We start from the raw sequence: 23,790 nt of genomic DNA, 5'->3' as shown, positions 1-23,790 counted from the left end.
AACAAGGTATGATCGATAGCGGCCCCAATTTCGTTAAGTTTGCGCATACCACCTGTGACGTCATACGCCATACAAAAAAATATCCATATTGTTCAATTGCCACTAATAAAAAAAGACCTAAAATAGGGAAGAATTAGGACAGAACCCCAAAAGTTATGTCAAATTATCGAGCTTGACATTTGAAAAATTATTTTCACATTTTGACACAATCAAATTTCACAGATGACACAATCTGTTTGACAATTTGAAATTGGCGGACAGAGCTTGCCGACCAATGCTGCCATTTATCACCTGTGGCCTTTGAATAAGAAGACTAAGGAAGGAGCATATCAAAAATCTTAGGTACACCGGGATGGGCCTCAAATATGGCCGACTTAAATTCCGGTTTATCAGTGTCGTTCTAATTTTATTTAAAAAATGTAAAAAATATGATGTAGATTAGACGTTCAACTAGACTCAATAATTTGTTGTTTTATTTTACGTTGTGAATAAATGTTGGTAGTTATTAAAATTGTTATAAAAATATATAATTCTAATAAAAATAGATAAGTTATAATAAGTATTTATTAACACAAACATCCGATACGCTACTGAAGCAGGTAAGTCAAATTAACATATCTAAATTCTTTGACATCTAATCTTTGACAAGTAATAAATAAAAGCTAAAATGCCAGAAAATATATAATTTAGTTAATTTAAGTGAATTTCATAAATGATCGGTTTACTACACGTATGTATATTATATAGTCACTTACTAGCGAAAAGTTGTTCCATTATTTCACTCATTTTTTGCCGAGATCTACCGCACGCTACACAACCAACTATTTTAGAGTCTTTTTCGATAAATCGCGATAGTGTCACTGTTAATTTAAGTTCTGCCACAATTTCCATCTAGATTTACTACCTTTATACAACTATCAGTAGTAGAATAAATAATAAATAACATAAAATAAGCTCCGTAAAGACTGACAAATCCACAAAATTTCAAATCAAATTCAAATGTGTCAAATGAATCGTCAAACAGAACTGTCAAAGATCCCCACCCTAGAGAGCTTTTATGGTGGCTTTTCCGCCCACCATGCATGAATACATGGATAGCATTATGCTCCTTCCTTAGTCTTCTTATTCAAAGCCTGTGGCGTAGTGACCAACCTGCGCAATATCATACCTTGTATCCTTGTATTCTTTGTATCATGATTTAGTACTGCAAAAAGATACATAATGTCAAAAAGTACTGGTTTAAAAAATTAAGATTAAAGTTCAACTTTCATCAATCAACTTTATTGCTATTATTAATAAAACGAAGTCAAAACTTACTCTAAACGCACCTTAAGACTTTTTCATAATACAGAATAATTTTATATTTGCCTTCTATATTTTATAGACGAACAAGACAAGCTTTTGGTTTTCTTTTGTCGAGGTTGTTATTTTTCAAGTAACTTAAAATAACTTGAAACATATTCTTCGTGTAAACATACTATACCTATACACTATTATATTTTCAGAGATCCTTTAGAAGGACCTGTAATACTCTGAATTGCGGCAGGTAAAGAATCCGTCCTTAAGAAATAAAATCCGTAACTAAATATATAGGCATTTTTTGAATTCTTTCTTCTTTTCTTCTATTCTTCCCGCACAAATATATCACTAACCATTTTATATTTCTTATTGCAGAAAAGGAGTTCAAGTTGAAGAATCGCCACAATCAGGTGAGTCTATTGTGATTATTTTATCGATATATTACAATACAATTCTCATTTATTCAAGAGCTCTAACTGATTTTGTATTATAAACATAACATTTTATTTAGAATTTTAAATTTATAAAGAATTTTTTATAGATAAAATTGAATTTTTTGAATTTAAATTTTGTAAATATAGAATATCTAAATATTTCTTATAATTAAACTTAATATTGTAATAGATGATGCTTTTATAACAAACTAGCGTGTACCAGCGACTTCGTTCGCGTCGAATTAATCATTTGTAATGGTTATGATAAAGCAAAGCAAGAATTTCCATTAACATACAAACTGGATAAAATTTTCTCACATTTATGTCAGCATGAGAAAAAACAATATGGCCATATTATTATATTACTTGGTAATATTTGAGGGGTAGTTGCATCAAGGTTGCATCTCGTTGGAATTTGACTTTCGAAAAATCCGTTTGCCAAAAATAAGCTTTTTACGTCAAGCAGTTTAAGCAGAATGATGGTTAAGAAATTACCCAACTTTTTGGAACACCCGGTATGATTTTTTAAAAAAATTCAAAATATATAAAAAACCAAATAAATTATGTTTGTTCAAGCGTTTTCCCGGAAGACTAACCGGTTTTTAAATAACAAATATTGTAATATTTGAGGGGCGTTTTCACCCTCTTGGAATTTGAGATTCGAGAAACCTCTCCTTATCGAACCTCTACACCCCACAGTCAATCCGTTTGCCAAAAATCAGCTTTAAACGTCAAGCAGTTTAAGCAGAATCGTGGTTACTCAATGGTCATATTTTATGAAACACCCTGTATAAATTTATAAAAAATCTTAAAATATGTTAAACAACAGAATAAAATATACGTGTTTAAGAGTTTTTCCGAAAAACTCACCGGTTTTTAAATAAAAAATATTTTAATATTTGATGGATAGTTTCACCCCCTTAGAATTCGAGTTTCGAAAAATCCCTTCGTATCGAACCTCTACACCCTAAAGTCAATTTGTTTTCCAAAAATCAGCTTTTTACGTCAAGCGCTTTAAGCAGGATCGTGATTAATCAATGACCAGATTTTTCGAAACACCCTGTATACATTTTTAAAAAATCTTAAAATATGTAAAAAAAAACAAAATAAAATATACGTATTTAAGCGTTTTTTCGGAAACTTGACCGTTTTTTAAATAAAAAATATTGTAATATTTGGGGGTGGTTTCACCCTCTTGGAACTGGAATTTCGAAAAATCCCTTCTTATCGAACCTCTACACCCTAGAATCAACCTGTATGCAAAAATTGAGCTTCTTACGTTGAGTGGTTTGAGCAGGATCGTGATTAATCAGTATGTCAGTCACTTAAAAGGATTTTATATATTAGTATAGATTATCTACACGTTTCCGGATTGTATTTACAATAGGAAAATCTTTTTTATTAAAAAAAACGAGATTTGGTATGTTAGTAGGTATATGACATAAATTAGGATTGATTGACGTATTCAGTTATTTTTGGTCACTTTCTGTTTCACCGGAAATGACTACAACTTTTTATTTTTAAATGGTACCCTTGGTATATTTTTACTTTACTCGATAGAAAATCACATTCTAAATAGAATGACATATCATATGTCAACTTTTGACATTTTTGCATATGGTTTATTTGAAATTGTAACATGCAGTTCATAACGACAATTTGACTCGAAATACCTAGTATGCGGTACCAAATTATTCGTAAAAAAATTAAGTGAAAAACATTTTAAATGTAAATACACCTGGAAATAACCTTAACTTGAATAATTAAAATTTGTACCTAAATTAAATTCTAAAAAGCTTCTATCGAACCAGTAATAAAAAGCGCTATATAGTTTTTTGCAAACAGAAACAAAGGGTAACAAATTATATTGTTTTCACAAAACAAAATATCTCAGCCGATATCAAAATTCCAGAGATTTGAAGTGCCTTCATTTAATATAATATTTTCTTATGAAACAGTATATTTTCCTTCAAAAACCACTTCCACTTGTTGAGATATTTTAACAAAAGAAATGCTTTACGGGCACGTTATTTATCATCCGGCAAAAGATTCTGTTTCAATAAGCTTTTGTTATTATCGCAATGTAATTCAAAATAATATTTCCTTACAATATTTGACGTCGCGTTCAAAAGTGCAGTTACTATGAAAAGCTGAAAGTCCAGTAAGGTCATGGAATGGCAAACGCCACGGATGCATAGATATTAAATAAGGTAGAAAATGAAGATAGCATTTTAATATATACAAACGGGGTGATACGGGTCGCTGACTTTACGAATACCTACTACCATACTACGCTACGATTATATTTAAAGGGCATTTCTAGTTTTACCATAAAATTCTTATTCTAAAATATCATAATGTCATCATCATCATCATCATCATTCTCAGGTTATTTAACCATTTCCAGTTATGGTGTAGAACACCCTCACCCGAAATATTGTAATATTTAGATACTCTCTTTGTAGTTGCGTCCATTGTTGTCTGTTGTTGGCTACGCGGGCCCAAGTTATCCCTGCTAATTTCCTAATATCATGGTCCCATGTCAGGTTTGGTCTTCTTCTAGTTGATGTTGGTCCACTCTATAGTTGACGGAAGATATCTTCTAGCGTTGCTGTAAACAGCTTTGGGGATATCACGTCTTCCTGTCGTACTCCTTTACCAGTTGGAAACTCTGGAGTTGTTTTATATATCACTAGCGGGTCCTAGCGACTTCGTTCGCGTCGAATCAATCATTTGTAATGGTGATGATAAAGCAAAGCAAGAATTTCCATTAACATACATACTGGATAAAATTTTCTCACATTTATGTCAGCATGAGGAAAAACAATATGGCGATATTATTATATAACTTTGGTAATATTTGAGGGGTAGTTTCATCTCGTTGGAATTTGACTTTCGAAAAATCCGTTTGCCAAAAATAAGTTTTTAAGTCAAGCAGTTTAAGCAGAATCGTGGTTAAGAAATTACCCAACTTTTTGGAACACCCGGTATGATTTTTTAAAAAAATTCAAAATATGTAAAAAACCAAATAAATTATGTTTGTTCAAGCGTTTTCCCGGAAGACTAACCGTTTTTTAAATAACAAATATTGTAATATTTGAGGGGCGTTTTCACTCTCTTGAAATTTGAGATTCGAGAAACCCCTCCTTATCGAACCTCTACACCCCAAAGTCAATCCGTTTGCCAAAAATCAGCTTTAAACGTCAAGCAGTTTAAGCAGAATCGTGATTACTCAATGGTCATATTTTATGAAACACACTGTATAAATTTTTAAAAAATCTTAAAATATGTAAAACAACAAAATAAAATATACGTGTTTAAGAGTTTTTCCGAAAAACTCCGGTTTCTAAATAAAAAATATTTTAATATTTCAGGGATAGTTTCACCCCCTTAGAATTCGGGTTTCGAAAAATCCCTTCTTATAGTATCTCTACACCCTAAAGTCAATCCGTTTTCCAAAAATCAGCTTTTTACGTCAAGCGCTTTAAGCAGGATCGTGCTTAATCAGTGACCAGATTTTTCGAAACACCCTGTATACATTTTTAAAAAATCTTTCAATATGTAAAAAAAACAAAATAAAATATACGTGTTTAAGCGTTTTTTCAGAAACTTGACCGTTTTTTAAATGAAAAATATAATATTTGAGGGGTGGTTTCACCCTCTTGGAACTGGAATTTCGAAAAATCCCTTCTTATCGAACCTCTACACCCTAGAATCAACCTGTATGTCAAAATTGAGCTTCTTACGTTGAGTGGTTTGAGCAGGACCGTGATTAATCAGTATGTCAGTCACTTAAGGATTTTATATATTAGTATAGATTACTTTTGCTTTGGCTTCTTTGTTTGTATACAGGGTGGTCCGAATTCTATTCCGGAAACTTCGGCAGTATATTCTGCAGATAAAAATAAGTAAAACACTTCGTATAAATGTGTGTCCTAAAATGCTTCATTTCGGAGATACAGGGTGTAGAAAGATTTTTATATCGTTTTTTTTCCAAATAATTTCTCAACTAACATCGATATTTAAATGAAAATTGATGTCTGAGTGTTTTTGGGCATGAGAAATTTGATTTCCTTGTCAATATGACTTCTACTTGTATGGGGCGCCACCTACATGATTTTATATTCATTTGAAAAGTCATAATTTTTCGTTCGTACCTGTATAAAACTATTGAGTAAAAAAATATGTATTTCCGTAATTTTTTACGTAAAATGTGTCTCTTGGTAAAAATTGCTACGAGCAACTGTTTTCAAGATATTTGGAAAGGAAATAGTCAATACATGGCATTATTGACAAAAAGTATACATGATAGTTATTTGGCCGAAATGATAAATTTGGGAATTTTTTATTTTTTTAAGCTAATCATGAATTTTTCGGGAAAAAATACGATAAAACAGTTTCTGTTGAATCTTTCGCACAAAAACATTTTAAATTTATTATTTCAGAGTAATAACTATCCAGTCAACATGTATAATTTTTGTAATTATGACATATCTTGACTATTTAGATTCCAAATATCTTGAGAACCATTACTCGCAGAGATTTTTACCAAGAGACATTTTTTACGTAGAAAATGACGGAAATGTGTATTTTGTTACTCAATACTTTTATACAGGTTCGGACGAAAAGTCATTGCTCTTCAAAACAGCAAAAAATTATGTATGTGGGGCCCCCTACAAATAGAAATTATACTGAAATCGAAATCGAATTTCTCATGTCAAAAAACACTCAGGCACCAGTTTTCATCTAAATATACAGGGTATCCCAGAAATAAGTGCAAGTATTTTAACTGGTAGTATATTGCGGCCTCAGAAACACGCCTATGAGGTATATTTTGCAAAAAAAAAAATTCGAAAATTTAGAATTTTTTTAAAATATTACATTTTTTCTTGATAATATGGCACCATAGGTAGGTAGTAGCTTAAATTTACATGAAAGAAAATCCAGAAAAGATCCAGTGGTTCTCAAAATTTTAGCAAAAAATCATTTTTTTTGAAAATTTTCAAAGTAAAATAACTCGGTTATTTTGGATTTATTTGAAAAACGGTAAAGAGAAAAAATGTTTCTTTTGGCCAGATCTACCACCCCTTAAAATACTTGCAATTATTTCTGGGACATCCTATATATCGGCGTTAGCTCAGAAATTATTTGTAAAAAATTGAAATAAAAATAATACTTTTGCACACTGTATCTCCGAAACGGAGCATTTTAGAGCATAAATTTATACGAACCTTTTTATTTATTTTTATCTGTAGAATATACCGCCGAAGTTCCCGGAATACAATTCGGACCACCCTGTATATTGGCGAGAGTTTTTATTCATATAAGGCCTATCAATACCTTGTTTCGCTAGGGCTTCTATTATTGCCTTAGGATTATCGAGTCAAAAGCCTTCTCAAAGTCTATAAAGTCTATAAAAATTGGTGGAAGTTCGTATTCTTTTGTTCGGCGGATAGTTTCTCTTTGTGCATGTATGTGACCGCTTCTAGAGCCTGCTTGTTCTCGTGATTCTGCAGCGTCTAACGTGTTTTGTATTTTGTTCTCTATTAGTTGTGGATATAACGCATGATATTTACCAAATTCAAAATGAGACCGATTAATTGTGTCAGTTTAATATGATGCAAAGACATAATAGATCGGGATATCTCCATGATGCCAAATGACATTCCCGCTTCCTACAAGCGAGTGTTAATGGCCAATATCTGCTTCAATGCCGCAAATTCACAAAGCGATCACACCTGCCGGGAGATAAACCGGCAACTCGAAAGCGGGAAGCCGGTGCACTATGGACGTACCTTTACAGGTGAATGCCTAGCTCTCTCAGTACTAGCATAGTAGAACGAAAAGAGTAGTTGCACTCTCCCAAATATTTTTACAATCTGTCGAATATCGGCAGATTGCAGACCGTTTCAGTTGAGTTCCGTCCGTCGACCTGAGAAGTTCGAGCGTTGCGTCCCAGCACAGAGACGGATTGACAAAAAATGAGTGTCTTACTGTGTGCTGCTATTGGTTGTAGTAATAATTCAAAAAACTGTGCTTTGGTTTTTTTTGAGAGTCCTTTGTGATCATGTTTGTGTTCAGGTTAATTTTCTCATGACTGATTACTACTTAATAATTTGATATTATTTTCATTTAAACCTCAATTTTTTATCGATTTTACTTTTGACAACCATCCCTTGCTTGCATCATTGAACAAAAATTTGCTAGTACCGAAAATAAAGAAAAAAAAACTGGAAATCCCGGTTCCTTAGAGGCATGATACCGAAATTACCGGTTCCGAAAAACAGCTCCGGTTCCGGAAGCGCTATAACGTACCATAACCGTGAATCGCCCTATACAGGGTAAGTCTTAAATAAGTGCAAGTATTTTTAGGGGTAGTATATTTTGACCAGTAGTATATTTTGCGCAATCTTCTTGATAATATGGTAACTAGGGTTCAGAACCAGAAATTCCCGGTTCTCTCATAACTAAAAAATATTCTTTTATTACGTGAGAAAGTAGTGATGCTATTTTTCAATGTTCTTGCTTCTTTTCCCTTTTGAAATTTCTGTATTGTTTATTAGCAATTATTAAAATTTTATTAAAGTTTAAATATGTTATTATATTATTTAGTACAATGTGTTGTTCAATATAAATCTTTGAAATAGATAATAATATAAAAATATGTTATTATATATTTTTTTCCGCATTTCTTCCCATCAGAAGATTTTCAGATACAGAAGAATTGTTACTTACACGAAATGTGAAAATATTCTGTTTTCAAGCAAATTTTTACTTGATGATCAATTTTTTTAAATTTTATTCTATTGTGAACTCATATTTTCCTAAATACATCTCTGTGAAACAAACTATGGCGAGTACCACAACTATACTTTGCCTAGTTATAGACCATGATTATACAACTACGTCAGTAGTCACGGGACGCGAGAACAAGGTCATATAAAGTGGCAGAAAATGAACAAAGGATTTGACAAGGAGTAAAACTACTAGTTTCCTTATGCTATGGTACTAGTAATTTTAAGATTTAGATTAGGCCAGACCGAAATTATAAAGACGATGAATGTTCAATAAGGTATTTTATTTCAGCAAAAACATTCTCTCATATACAAATCCATTTATACCTAATTAATCTATAAGTGCTCTTATATGAAAAACGATTAATTTTATGCAGCTTTATTCAAATCCACTCGACATAAGATATTACTTTACATATGATATCCGGTCAATTTTTTTTTCTTTTTTCCATCTCGTAACGAACTCTACAACAAACCAGTTTGTGTAACGGAAGAACCAAACCAAAATAGAGAAGAAGAAAAAAAGCGATAACAAAATACAAACGACCATGTTTTAATTATCTCTTAGTATTGTTAATTTCGTTTTTATTTGGAGAATTTTTTCTAAAAATAACGGCCTAAATAATGTTACGTTTTTCGTCGGTTCCGTGTGGATAGAAAGTCACAATTTATTTAAACACTATTTATTTAACACTAATTAACAAAAATAATAACGATAAAAGACTTATAGAACTATTTACAAACGATTTATAACTAAGAATTTATTTTGAATTTTAGCGCGTCAACTGTATATTTATAACTGCCCTCTCTAGGCCACTGCCGCCGGCTTTTATACCGACAGGTAAAAGAAATCTAGAATAGTCCAAAGATCGTTAGGCGCATAGAGAAGGTTTTCGAATGTTCTCGTATGTACTGGTCCATTCTAGTGGGTCTCGATTCTTCTCGAACGAATGAATCATTGCGGTGTCTATGCGATGTTAAGGTCATCCGAGGGCGGGCCATATTGTGAGGTTAGGTCGAGTCCACACCGGCTCGCAACACTGCCCTCTTCTTAGGCACATGCTCGTCCCGAGATGTATACGGTGAATGAAGGTATTTGCAAAGCTGGCCCCTGGTACATTGCGAAGTCTGGTAGAAATAGCAGTCTACAGTTTTCTCTCCCGATCTCAGCTTTGGGTTGTAGCAGCAAACGAGGATCTCGATTCCCGTAAATCTGAACAAGACTTCAATCATGTTCCGGATTGTACGCCAACTCAAACCATCGAGTCCACACGCCAGCTTCGGAATGGCTAATCGTGCAATGTTGTTGTTTAGCAGGGCTTCTCTCAGTTCAATCAGGGTCTTCCATAGATTGAGATAAGTCGGCTTACTCGGGGACCATTCCTTGGTGACCAGGTAGAAGATGTGCCTTGCTTGACCATGTGCATTGTCGGTTAGCCTCAAGACGCTTCCAACCTCTGGATCCTGTCGGCGTAGTTCTCCGACACGCCCAAACTTCTCATTGAACGTCGCAGCGATTCCTCTGGACATCCGCAAATCTCGAGCCACACAATGAGCGAGCGAATAATCAGGAGGCACGGAAAAGAGGTCTCGTTGATCTTCTTTGGTTACACCATAGCGAGCCTTCTCACTGCTGTTGTATCGGGCCATGAAATCGTCAAAGGACATCTCCGAATCAGGGGGATCAAAGCTGCAGGTTCTCACGGTCCCAGCACGATCTTCTATTTCGCCTTGGTAGGGGCTCAAACGGTTGAAATGGACTACCCTCGGTTTTCCTTTTGGCAATTTTCTGATACGGTATACGACGTCATTAATTCTATCCATGACTTCGTATGGCCCTTCCCACGAGGATTGTAGCTTCGGAGATAACCCACGACGTCTCTGCGGGTTATATAGCCACACCAACTTCCCTGGTTGGTATCCTCCATGCTCAGCTTGAATGTCGTAGTGTTCCTTCATTCGGTCACTAGCACTTTGAATATTTAGGCGGACTCTCTGATGAATGTCGTCCATCCTTTGACGTAGTGTGTGGACATAATCTTCTCCGGCGACTTCTTCTCCCGGTCGGCAACCAAATTTCAGATCACAGGGTAGGCGCACTTCCCGTCCCATAACGATGCTGGCTGGAGTTTGCCCTGTAGATTCTTGGACGGATGAACGGTAGGCCAACAGGAACAGGTGAAGAAATTTGTCCCAGTCTCTTTGGTGGTCAGAGACTACTTTGGCCAGATAACGGTTGATAGTTCTGTTCATGCGTTCAACCATCCCATCGGATTGTGGATGTAGAGCAGTCGTCCTGGTCTTGCGGATGTTCAGGACTTCACAGACGCCTTGGAACAGATTGGACTCAAAGTTTCTTCCCTGATCTGAATGAAGCTCCATGGGAACACCAAACCTGCAGATCCATTCTTTAACAAGGGCATCAGCAATCGTGGACGCTTCTTGATTTGGCAACGCGTAGGCCTCGACCCATTTGCTGAAGTAATCCATTACTACCACAATGTATTTGTTGCCATCGTTCGTCTCCGGGAAAGGACCAGCCACGTCGATCGCTATTCGTTCGAAGGGACTACCAACATTGTACTGGCGCATAGGGGCTTTACCACGCTTTTGTGGCCCATTAATGGCTGCGCAAATGTCACATTTCTTACACCAGGCCCTCACATCTTCTTTGCAGTTCACCCAGTAGAACCGTTCACGCAGCTTGCCAAGTGTCTTGGTAACACCAAGATGTCTCCGCTGGTTCCATTGTGAACTTCCTCCAAGACTTCTGGGACCCTCTTCTTTGGAATGACGATCTGCCTTTCTCTTCTTGTCCCTCCGGTCTCTCGATCACACGGCGAAGTAGTCCGTTATCTATTACCAAGGAATTCCACTGGGCCCAGTACGACTTTACGTTCGGCGAATATCTGCAAACTTCTTCCCACGTTGGTCTTTGGCCTGTGTTTTTCCAGTTAATTACTAAACCTAATTCTGGGTCACTGGTTTGGTCATTTGCAAGATCTTCGGGTTGCCAACTATCATTAACCACAGTTGTTCTTAGGAGTTTCACTTCTTTCTCTTCTGCTCGGGAACAATGCTTACAGTCCTTAGCGCAAGGTCTTCTGGAAAGTGCGTCGGCATTCCGATGGATTGCCCCAGCTCGATGTTCTGTGTCGAAGTCAAATTCTTGTAATCGTTCAATCCATCTAGCTACCTGCCCTTCAGGATTCTTAAACTGCAACAGCCATTTCAAAGCAGCATGGTCTGTTCTTAACAAGAACTTTCTTCCATAGAGATACTTGTAGAAGTGTTCCACTGCTTTAACTACTGCTAGTAATTCTCGTCTGGTTACACAGTAGTTCCTTTCCGGTTTTGACAAGGTCTTACTAAAATAACCAATGACTTTTTCTTGACCATCCTGGATCTGAGACAGAACAGCGCCTAACGCAACATTGCTAGCGTCGGTATCCAATATAAAGTTTCCGTTGCCAAGAGGGTAGCTAAGTATGGGCGCACTAGTCAGGGCCTTCTTCAATTTTCGGAATGCTTCGTCAGAATCTGAGTCCCAAGAGAAACGCCTCTCGCCTTCGGTAAGTCTGGTCAATGGTTTTGCGATGGTGGCGAAACCCTGTACATAGCGGCGATAGTATGTGCATAGTCCCAAAAAGCTTCGTAGTTCATGTTTATCTTTAGGTATTGGCCACTCTTCCACTGTCTTGGTCTTCTGTGGATCTACCGCAACTCCTTGGGAGGAGACTACATGTCCCAAGTAGTGTACCTTTTCTTGACACAGATGACATTTTTTTGGGCTAAGTTTCAAACCAGAGCTCCCTAGTCGCTTGAAAACTTCTTCCAAATTCTTCAGATGATCGTCAAAGGATTTCCCAACCACTATGATGTCATCCAGGTACACTAAACAGGTAGTCCAGGATAGTCCCTTTAACACAGACTCCATTAGTCTTTCGAAGGTAGCTGGCGCGTTGCACAATCCAAAAGGCATGACGGTAAATTGCCACAGTCCGGAGCCCACCGAGAACGCTGTCTTCTCTCTGTCTTTCGGCGCCATGTCGACTTGCCAATATCCACTCTTCAGATCTAATGTAGAGAATATCGTTGACCCCGCCAGTGTGTCTAGAGTATCGTCTATCCTCGGCAGGGGATAGCTATCCTTCTTGGTAACATTATTGAGCTGCCGATAATCAACACAGAACCTGGTGGTACCGTCTTTCTTCTTTACTAGTACTACCGGCGATGTCCACGGGCTGTTAGATGGTTCGATGACACCCTCTTCTTTCATTTCTCGAAGGATTTTGTCAGCTTCTTCACGTTTGGCGAGCGGAAGTCTTCTCGGATTTTGTTTGATTGGTCGTGCATCTCCGGTGTCAATTTTATGTTGTACTAAATTGGTACGACCTCTATCTCCTGCTTCTCCTTTATCAAACACGTCTTGATACTTGATTATTAGGTTTCTCAATTTTCTACTATTTTCGGGAGATAATCCTTTAACGTTTACTAACTCCTTCACCATTTTGTCCGGAATTTTTGAAGTCGAAACTTTGGAGGCTTCCACGCTTCGAATGACTGAGGAGCCGAACAACAGTACCCTAAAAGGGTTCCCTTCTTCAAGGATACAGAATAATAATTTGTGTTCATTACTCTCGCCGGTACAGTTTTCTTCGCTCGTAGCAGGGCTTTTCCAACAGCGATCCCCCGTCCTATTTCGCTGTCATGGTTCCTTGGCTCCAACAGAATAATACTCCCATTATTCATTTTATCTTCCAGGCAACCATCCAAAAATATCTCACAGCGCTCAGGGATCGAAACATCTTCTGCTACCACCACGCGAAGCGTCTCCTCACATTTTCGATGTAGAACCACTTCTTCTTCATTTATTTTCAAAATTCCCTGTTTGAAGTTTAGTTCAAAACCTCTAGTGGCCATGATGTCCATTCCGAGAATAAGTTCATCTTCGATATCTGCTACTACCACTGGATGTTCAAAACTGGTGCTCCCAATAACAAAATTAAGGTTTACTTCTCCATGGACAGCAGCAGAGCCCCCCGTAGCAGTACGTAGTCGCCATTGTGTTGTTTTAACCTTCTTCGATGTTTTAAGAATGTCCGGTCTGATAATAGTTTTCGTCGCTCCTGTATCCAACAGCATAGTCCGGAACTCTCCATCAACAAAACCATCCACAAACATGCTGTTGAATTTGTGTTGTAGCGAGGCGACTCGAGCAGTTTTCGTTGGGGCATGTTGGGTACAGGTCGACGTGTGCCCCTTCATTTCGACCCTTAGTAGTTTTCCGACCTCGACGAAGCCGGTTCTTCGTTCTTCTCCTTACAACGGCTTCGCACGTGTCCTACCTGTCCGCAGTTCCAGCAATGAATCAGTCCCTTCTTGCCCATGTACTGGTCCATTACTTTCCGAACAATCCCTTCCACGGATTCGTCGGAACATTCGTCGATGGCCCGTACTCTTCCTAAAGACCGAGAACTTTGTTTCGCGGCCTCGAATTCTAGGGCACGTGCTAAGCATCCACCAAGTGCGTTGGGTAGGCTAGGAGAAGTGCTTGTCTTGTCTCGTTATCACGTAAGCCGTCGGAGAATGCCTGTACTGCCAACCGCTCCATAACATTCTCTGGCGTAGCAGGGTACGCAAGACGACCGAGGCGGGCTACGTCGGCTTCAAACTCCTGCAGAGACTCATTTGACTTTTGAATGCGATTTTTTTAGCTGGGAATGATAGACATGTTCCCAAATGAGCTTGGCCGTACCTCATTTCTAAATGTCGTACCAATTGCTGATAATCTCCCTGTTCTGATGGTGACAATGTCTGCAGGATATCAGTCGCATCTCCTCGCAGTGCGACAGTCAAAGCGGTAGCCTTTTCAGCGATTGTCCATCCGTTCGCTCTCGCAGCGGCCTCAAACTGGCAAAAATAATTGGCCCAAGCGGTTTTTCCGTCAAACTGTGGAGGCTTAATAACTGACTTTGAGATATACTTATTTTCGACTAGTTTCGGTGCCTCCGATGTTTCTTGACATTTTGGTGAATTGGCCTTTTCTATTTCTTGTTTTAAAATTTCGATTTTTTATTTACATCGTCCTCAATTTGTGTTATTTTGTCTTGTAGCTCCGTAGAATTCTCTATAATCTTTTCTTCTAATTCCCTGGAATTTTCTGTTATCTTTTCTTCTAAATTAAGTATTTTATTATTAAAGCTGGCCTGTATGTCTTTAGAATTTTCTGCGATCTTATCTTCCAAAATATTAATTTTATCACTGATTTTCTCTTCTAAATTAACTTCCAAGTCAATTATTTTACTATTCAAATTGTTCAAGTTGTCGTCTAATTTTTGAGAATTCTCTGTCATTTTATCATTCAAATTCTCTTCCAAGTTAATCATTTTACTATTCAAATTGTTCAAGTTGTCGTCTAATTTTTGAGAATTCTCTGTCATTTTATTTTCTAATTTTTGTAGGCACGAGTCAAGGTCACCTTCCAACTCAAAGCAAAATGTGTCAGGATCCTCACCTTCCTCCACCAAAACGTCTCTCAGTCTAGCTTGCAAAATGCTTTTCTTTCCATCTGTCTCGCACTCTCTCTCTTCCAATATACATTTCAGTTCGGACACTTTCAAGTCTTTCAACAATTTTTTCAGAGCCATGGTCAGTCTTTTTATTTTTCTTGTTTATCACACACGCCACACTTGACACCAATTGTTACGTTTTTCGTCGGTTCCGTGTGGATAGAAAGTCACAATTTATTTAAACACTATTTATTTAACACTAATTAACAAAAATAATAACGATAAAAGACTTATAGAACTATTTACAAACGATTTATAACTAAGAATTTATTTTGAATTTTAGCGCGTCAACTGTATATTTATAACTGCCCTCTCTAGGCCACTGCCGCCGGCTTTTATACCGACAGGTAAAAAGAAATCTAGAATAGTCCAAAGATCGTTAGGCGCATAGAGAAGGTTTTCGAATGTTCTCGTATGTACTGGTCCATTCTAGTGGGTCTCGATTCTTCTCGAACGAATGAATCATTGCGGTGTCTATGCGATGTTAAGGTCATCCGAGGGCGGGCCATATTGTGAGGTTAGGTCGAGTCCACACCGGCTCGCAACAATAATATTTTAAACGTTTCTTTCGTATAGAGAATTTTTTTTTGTTATGATGCTGTTATAAATAACACTAAATTTTGAATATAATAATAATAATTAACAAAAGTAACTAAAGTTTGTCCGACGAGTGGTTTCATAACGGTGACAATTGCTTCTCAGTTTTTTAAAGGTAAATTGTAATTTCCTTATTTTTTTCGAATGTGGTTTGTCGAAACGTTATTAATTATTTACCAAACAAAAATACGTTACAGCAATTGCAAGAAATGTTGAACACATATACATGGGCATACGAGGCTTTGGGACTTAAGCTGAACATCAATAAAACTAAAATCATGTGCACTCCTCCCCAAGATCACAACAATGCTATAAGAATCGGAGAAGAACTATTGGAATATGTAGAGGAATTCTATTACCTCGGCATCGGAAAAGGCCAATATCGGCTCTGAAATTTAACACAGGATTAGCAGCGCCTCAAGAGCATTCTGGAAATTAAAAGACAGGGTTTTCTACAATCATGACTTGAGCACAAAAACGAAACTTGCAGTGTACCGAGCAATAATAATTCCCACCATGTATTATATGGAAGCGAAGCCTGGGTGCCATACCGCCGACACATGAACGCATTAAACAAGTTACAACAGAGACATCTTAGATAACTCTTAAGAATAAAATGGTTCCATCATGTCTCAAACGTATCGGTCCTTGAAAAAGCTAACTGCGGGGGTATTGAAGTCATGATTCCAAAGTCCCGCTTAAGATGGGCTGGTCACGTATGCAGAATGCAAGAAAACCGCATACCAAAATCTCTGCTTTACGGTGAGCTTGTAGACGGTAAGAGGAGGCCGGGTGGACAACTCAAAAGGTACAAGGATATTTTCCACGAAAACTTAAAGGGAATTAACAAGCAGAATGACTGGGAAGAAGCAGCTCACAATAGAACGGAATGGAGAAGAATTGTAAAGTCAGTTAACAGTGACAACCAAAAAGTAAAGAGGCAACAAAGCAATGAGATTTTTGGATGTCTGGAGTGCGGTAGGCAGATAACATAATAACATCACCTATCGGGCTTTTCAGTCACAGAAAAGCTCATGAAAGAAAACGCCTAGCGTGACCATCTTCTGATGCGTGTCAAATACTCGTCAGCGAGTAATGGCAGAGTATGTATGTATTCATTAGTTACAAACTCCAGAAATTACTTTTTCTGAATTTAAAAAAATAAAAAAAAAGGAAGGGTTGTTGACCCCTTGTCAACACCCGTTGAGGTATAGAAAAATAAACTTTATGTTTATTGTTTTAAATGAATAGTATGTTCTTTCCGATTTTGATAAAAAAATTGTTGTGATTGGGAAAAAATAGTTTTGATAACTTTATAATCGGCATTTTGAGAAAATTCATGTTACTTTTAGTCACATCATTAAGCGTGACTGGCACTAAAATATTTTAGGACACAAAAATAAATTAATTATAAATATTATATATAAACAGTTATTATTTACATCAAGAAAACTCACCTTCTTATCAGCACTTAACGAACATAAAGGGCCATTACTACTACTTTCACGTTCAAAATATTCTAATAAAGTTGCGATGAGTTTTTTACGCCTATTAAGCTATCTTGTACCCATTTTGCACTAAAAGAGGTTCTAAAAAGGACAATGTTCGACTGCAAGGTCTGCTAGTAAAATCTTTTAAGCTTAAAGTATCACAACACAATTCATTTAAACCAAAAACTCGTAATACAAAACTAAAGTGTCAAAACGAATAACAATGGCAGGAAACAAATAAATAAATGTGGCAACTTGACATTTTTTACAGCAGAGCTACAACCTGAATATCCAGCGGGAAATTTAAATTTAAGGTTAGTCAGCTCGGCGCCGAATATGTCTATGATTGGCAACAATGAATTTAAAAATCGCGCCCTCGATTACGTAACTAAAAGTTTAATTAGCGAATATACATAAAAATCCTTAACCTATCTTTTTTCGACCACTTTCCAACGTTTAAAATTTGAATCACCCTGTAACCATATGTAACTCATTACAGACCTTTTCCTATTTAAAAGACAAACATTAGAATTCTCCGTATATTTTTATATTAATTCCCATGTTAACAACTTTAACAACGTTAGTTATTTCTTCGGTTATTTTTACTTCAACAGTTGCTCGAATGTTATGCTACGTCGACCATGTGACACTAACTTGTTTGGCGAAAAATGTCGATAGCTCTTTCATACGTCGTTCAATATTTAAACATTCCCACAATCGTATTGTTTAAGTATTCATTGAATCCATTAGTGCAACCATAAGTATATGTATTTCAGTCATTTGCTAGGGAGCTTTCTTTCTATAGCATCCATTGTTTGCCGATTCTAATATCAACCTGTTGTTTTCGTTCCATTTTTCTATTGCTAGGATTTATGTTTTATGGAAATAAGCTGAATTAAAATAATTCATCGTAAACGTATTCTCATACTCATAATAATTTTGCAATAAATGAAGGTAATAATATGAACTGAAAAAAAAACACTCGATCGAAACAAATATGGTGTTCATTTAATACGTATTTTTTTAATTATATCTGTGTATTTTATTTAGGCAAAAATCAGGTATTTTTACGTAACTGATCCATTAAAAGTTTATACCGGGTGCGTTTTAAAAGTGGCTCACCCCTATGACTTTTTTATTTTTTAGATAAAAAAACGAGATTTGGTATCTTAGTATATGATTGATTTGATAAATTAGGATTGATTGACGTATTCAATTGTTTTTAGTTACTTCCTGTTTCACCGGAAATGACTTCAACTTTTGATTTTTAAATGGCACCCACGGTATTTTTTTACTTTATTCGATAGAAAGTGGCATTCTGAATAGAATGACATATCATATGTCAACTTTTGACATTTTCGCTTAATAAAAATCATATTTTAAATTTCAATCTAGAGTGCCATGACTGTGTTAAAAACACTAATTTTTAATCAAGGAGCCTTGGAAAAATAGATTTGATCGTCTAATGTGTTTACTGTCTTGTCCTGGCCGGTTAAAAGATGCCCAAATCGTATTTTTAATAATATCTCAATTTTTTTTAAATGGCTCATTAGCATATTTAGAAAAAAACATTTTTTTATGAATAATTTTGTACCACACACTTGATATTTCGAGTCAAACTGTCGTTATGAACCGTATGTTGACAATTTCAAATAAACTATATGCGAAAACGTCAAACGTTGACATGATATGTCATTCTATTCAGGGTGTTATTTTCTATCGAATTAAGTACAAAAATACTGAGTGTGCCATTTAAAAGTCAAAAGTTATAGTCATTTCCGGTGAAACGGGAATTGACAAAAAACAATTGAGTACGTCAATCAATCCTAATTTATGTCATATACTAAAATACCAAGTCTCGTTTTTTTATCTGAAAAAATAAAAAACTTATAGGGGGTGAGCCACTTTTGAGACGCACCCGGTATACAAATCGGACCGTTTCAAATTAAGGACATTTCCAGATGTTTTTTTTTCTATTTAATATATAATTTTTAGACGGTATACACGGTGCCCCAAGGTAGTCCAGGGTAGTCCATTGACATAGAACTAGTATGTATTTTTGGAATTAAAATAAGTTCATTGGACACAATTTACCTTTATACAAAAGTGCTTCCTTTATCTGCTAGAGGGCGTCAAACTTTACAAAAGATATATTAAAATTTGGTTGTTAGTATATGACATAAATCAGGATTGATTGATTTATTCAGTTGTTTTCGGTCACTTTCAGTTTCGCCGGAAATGACTACAACTTTTGATTTTTAAATGGTATTCTCGGTATTTTTAAACTTTATTGGCTAGAAAATGACACTGAATAGAAGAAACGCTCATTAGAATGATATATAATGTCAACTTTTGATATTCTCGCTTAAAAAAAATGTATTTTAAATTTAAATCTAGAGTTCCATGGCTGTGTTAAAACTAATTTTTAATCAAGGAGGCTTGCAAAATTAGATTTGATCGTCTAATATTTTTCGTGTCTTGTCCTGGCCGGTTAAAAGATGACCAAATCGTATTTTTAATCATATCTCAATTTTAGTATTGAAAATACTTCTGGCCGCGTTTATATGGGACCCATCTTTGAAAAAACGACATGCTAGAAGCAACATGGGTTCAATAACCTGCCTGTCAACACGTACTTATGTCGATAGAACCTGCATTGATGAGCGAACAGGGCAAGGCCGTTCAAATCTGGACCGGCGGATAAAGAAAGCGATATTATTTTAAAAGAAAATATGTCAAGGCATGGGTTGTTAGGTACAGTTTGGCTATTTTAATCTATCTATTTCCGTAAGGGGCAAATTATACGAGAAAGGGCAGAATCACATAAATAATAAATATATTATTTACCATATTTACCATATTTTATTACCATATTTTTTTATATGATTATTATTTTTTTAATTAACAACTTAAAAAGAAAAGCTTGCATGGTTTCCACCGCCAACAGGCGTTAAAACAAATGAATCCAAGGCGTTGTCAAATATTTATTGGGATAAGTTGATATGTTTTTACCGTTTGAATATTGTTGTAAATAATAATTATTATCATTTAATTAGTGCTAACTTATCAAAGTTCACAACACGGCGAAATTTCAATAAAATCGGCCAACGGATCTTTGAGATATTAATAAAAAAATGTCTATTAGGAAACATCTTGACACCGTGTATCTGTAAAATTATGCATTTCCAGACACATGTTTAAATTAACTTTTTACATTAAAAACACTCAAAGAATCACCTCCTGAAGTTGGCCAGATACTACTTAATTAACACCCTGTATTTAAAAATGGCTAGCTAGTGATTTTGTAAGTAAAGCTATGTTTATTTTAATAGAAAAAAAATGCATTTCATAAAAAATAAACAAACCCATAATTCAATTACTATACACTAATTAATTAACTTTAAATGTATCTAAATAGGCACTTTAATAATTGAAAAATGGACATGAGTCATAGAGTATACCAAATATGTAAAAAAAATTCCAATAAAAAATCCACAAATGGCACATTAAAATCTGCATTATCTGAAATCAAATTATAGGTACCTAAACGGCCAATCAGCCAGACAACAGTGACAAGACGCCGACATCGATAACGCGATGAACAGTTCTTAATAATTATTCCGAGTTAATACTTCAAGTAGCATTCCTTCAAATAAATTTTAATTTAAGTATTGTTAATATAGTCATATTAATGATTATAGCCTGTACGATTTCTAAAATAAAAAATCAAGCGTGTTTTTATCAGAATAACTATTAAACGATTAAATAGAAATAGTTAATATTTATTAACTTCGTAAGTGTTACATTTTAATACCGTATGATCGAATAAAAACGGCGTCAGCGATGGCTATGAAATGACGATCGCTGTCATTTTATATGTGAAATTATATGGGAAATGTCATCGATCGTCATTTCCAAGCCAACTGGACGCCGTTTTTTTCTATCATACGGTATAATTATGGATTTAATAATTAAATAATTAATAAAAGAAGAACTCAATGGAAGGACTGTGTAATTAGTAATTAAAATTTTACATTTTTTTACTTGCCATTTTTCTTGTCTTTCACGTTGCACGTTGACTCTTCGTTATGTCACACACAATCTGAATTTCGGATATGATGCAGAACTGATAAATTAGACCAAATATATTAATTGCAAGGTATGCAAAGAAATATTTTTGTTAACTTTGCAAATACTTAAGGCATGCAATAATTAAAAAAAATTGACGTGAGATTACTTCATAATTCTTGAAAGCCTTGGATGATAAAGATTTTAATTATTATGGGTCTGTTTTGTTTAAGAAGCTAATAAATAATTTCAAAAACTCAACTATCAAAATATAATGGTAGAAAATGTTAATTGGACATACTGAATGTAAACTAGGTATACATAGTTGCTGCAATCGATAATATATTTTGCTGCTTATTTTACTCATAACAAAAACCCGTCAATACCGCTACTCACATTATGGGCACCTTTTTATACTTAAATCTCATAATGATTTTTAAAAATACATATGTAGGTACATGCTATAAGTAGTGGTTGTCACGGTTTTTTTATTAGGTATGATGAAAAGAAGCTGCAAACTAAATTATCGTTGGAGCCAACTATATTTTAATTTATTTTTATCTACAGTAACTATGCACGGTAAGGGTTCAAAATATGCCTATACTATGAGGCAACTCAATTCGAGTATAAATTAACACTTACATTCCAAGTATCTTCTTGGTCTACCGGCACCCCGTTCACCCTTATTCCATCATTTCTATAAAAATAGTATGATTTATAACTTTTAATTTTTATTGAGAAAATTGGTGAAATTTTGTTGTACGGCGAATTTAAATTTATGGGCCCTCAATAAATTTACACCGTAAGTTCGAATATTAGTTAAACCTAGGAATACCCAGGTAATAGCCGGAAATATGCAAAAGAAGGGGTGAGTTTAGGTTAGAGTAGAATTAGGTTTTAGTTGGTTTTGAATTAATAAAAATATAGACTTAATCTAAACTTAACCGAAACTGACCCACTTTTTGGTATATTTCGGGCTCCTACGTGGGCAACTCTACGTTTAACCAATATTCGGGCTTTTACGGTAACATAATACTCATTCTGATTGGTTTAACCTGTCTCGATAACAAAACTGTGGGTTCGAGGTGCTATTGCAAATTAATGAAATTAATTCTATGTATACACTTTCATAAAAACCCATCACGATAAAAATTAAATATCAAAATTATTTAACGTTGCGAACTTGTTCACTATACGTAACTGGAATATATTTGCGAATGGCGATCAGCGATACGATGGTGCGTCCAGACCATCGACAAACTAACAAAAGCTTGTTAGTTTGTCTATGGTCCAGACCTATGGAGACGAGCGCGAGACATTTCAAATTCGCTGTGTGGACGAGTCTCGCGAGAGCCTACAGAGCCTCGTTGCTATCCGTCCCCTGTCGCTACGTTTTTCAACGCCCGATCAAAGAAAGCTCGAAAGTCTGGACGTGTTTTTGGTAGGCTCGCCCTACTGCGAGATATTAGGTCTGATTTATAAATTTCGACTGTTTAAAATTAAGTAATCTCAAATTTTTAAATCGTATACTGTCTGTATTATCATTTTTTCTGATAGAATTTACAAATTTTGCGTCACTGATAATTTTTACCCTACCGAAATCCAACATTTCTTTAAACAAATAGAATTATTACAACATCTATTAATTTTAGATATATAATATCAAAAAATGCAAGAAAAGTTACCGAATTGTAGGTATGTATAACCCAATAATAAAATAAAAAATAGGGTATTCCTATTAGAAAATATGTTATATCCGCAACACTTTTTTGAAGTACCCTGTATACTCTATAGTAATGTTAAAATGTGCTTCTTAACCTTACCAATAACTTTTCTATTTAACATTTTGTTCTAAAAACATTAAAAAACGTCGTGTAAGAGATAAAGGGGAAAACAGCCAAAAGGGGGAAAACCGACGATGAATACCATGTTAAAGACCGAATACCATATTAAAGATACAAAAATTTATTACTGTATGCGTTATTATTTGGCCATCGTTTGTTATATTCAATTGCAATTTAATGTGTTTGGCTTCCTTTCACTATGATCCCACTCGGCTTGTCTCGTGGTAGGTTTGCGTAAAAAATGGATAGAAAATGTCTCGCTCTCGTCTCGCTCTTGTCTTGCTCTCGTCTCGCGCTCGGCTCGTCAGGTCTGGACGCAGCATAGTCTGCCGGAGTGCTGACGTCACGAATGTGAAATTGCTTTTCAAACAAGGTTTAGTTCTTTTATATTTCTATTGAGCTATTCCAAATGACGTCACAAATTAATATAAAATGTAAAAAAACAACCGCCGACTTATGTCTGGTACATATTTTCAATACGCCTATGATGGTTGCGCATGTTGCAAAATCTGTGAATTTTTTTAAATGGAACGAGGGTGGCTCATTAGCATATTTGGAAAAAGCATTTCTTACGAATAATTTGATATACCACACATTTGATATTTCGAGTCAAATTGTCGTTACATTGATAACCATGGCATTCTTAATTGAAATTTAAAATGCTATTTTGTTTTAATTGAATATGTTAAAAG

At 35.4% G+C, this 23,790-nt stretch overlaps 1 protein-coding gene across 6 annotated transcripts in view; it reads left to right on the top strand.

Moving 5' to 3' along the window:
- Positions 1-23,790, top strand: part of LOC115874690 (protein turtle) — a 241,578-nt gene that overhangs the window by 36,549 nt on the left and 181,239 nt on the right. For all 6 annotated transcript variants that reach the window (XM_030889923.1, XM_030889926.1, XM_030889922.1 and 3 more), the window contains exon 2: positions 1,675-1,709. The gene's annotated coding sequence lies outside the window, so the exon portion shown is untranslated. The remainder of the gene's footprint in view (positions 1-1,674; positions 1,710-23,790) is intronic.

This window comes from Sitophilus oryzae, unplaced genomic scaffold (genome assembly GCF_002938485.1).
Source record: "Sitophilus oryzae breed Bouriz unplaced genomic scaffold, Soryzae_2.0 scaffold_1297_pilon_pilon, whole genome shotgun sequence".
NCBI classification, from domain to species: domain Eukaryota; kingdom Metazoa; phylum Arthropoda; class Insecta; order Coleoptera; family Curculionidae; genus Sitophilus; species Sitophilus oryzae.
The sequence above is the reverse complement of the archived record's forward strand: the minus strand, read 5'-3'. Positions and strand labels throughout refer to the sequence as shown.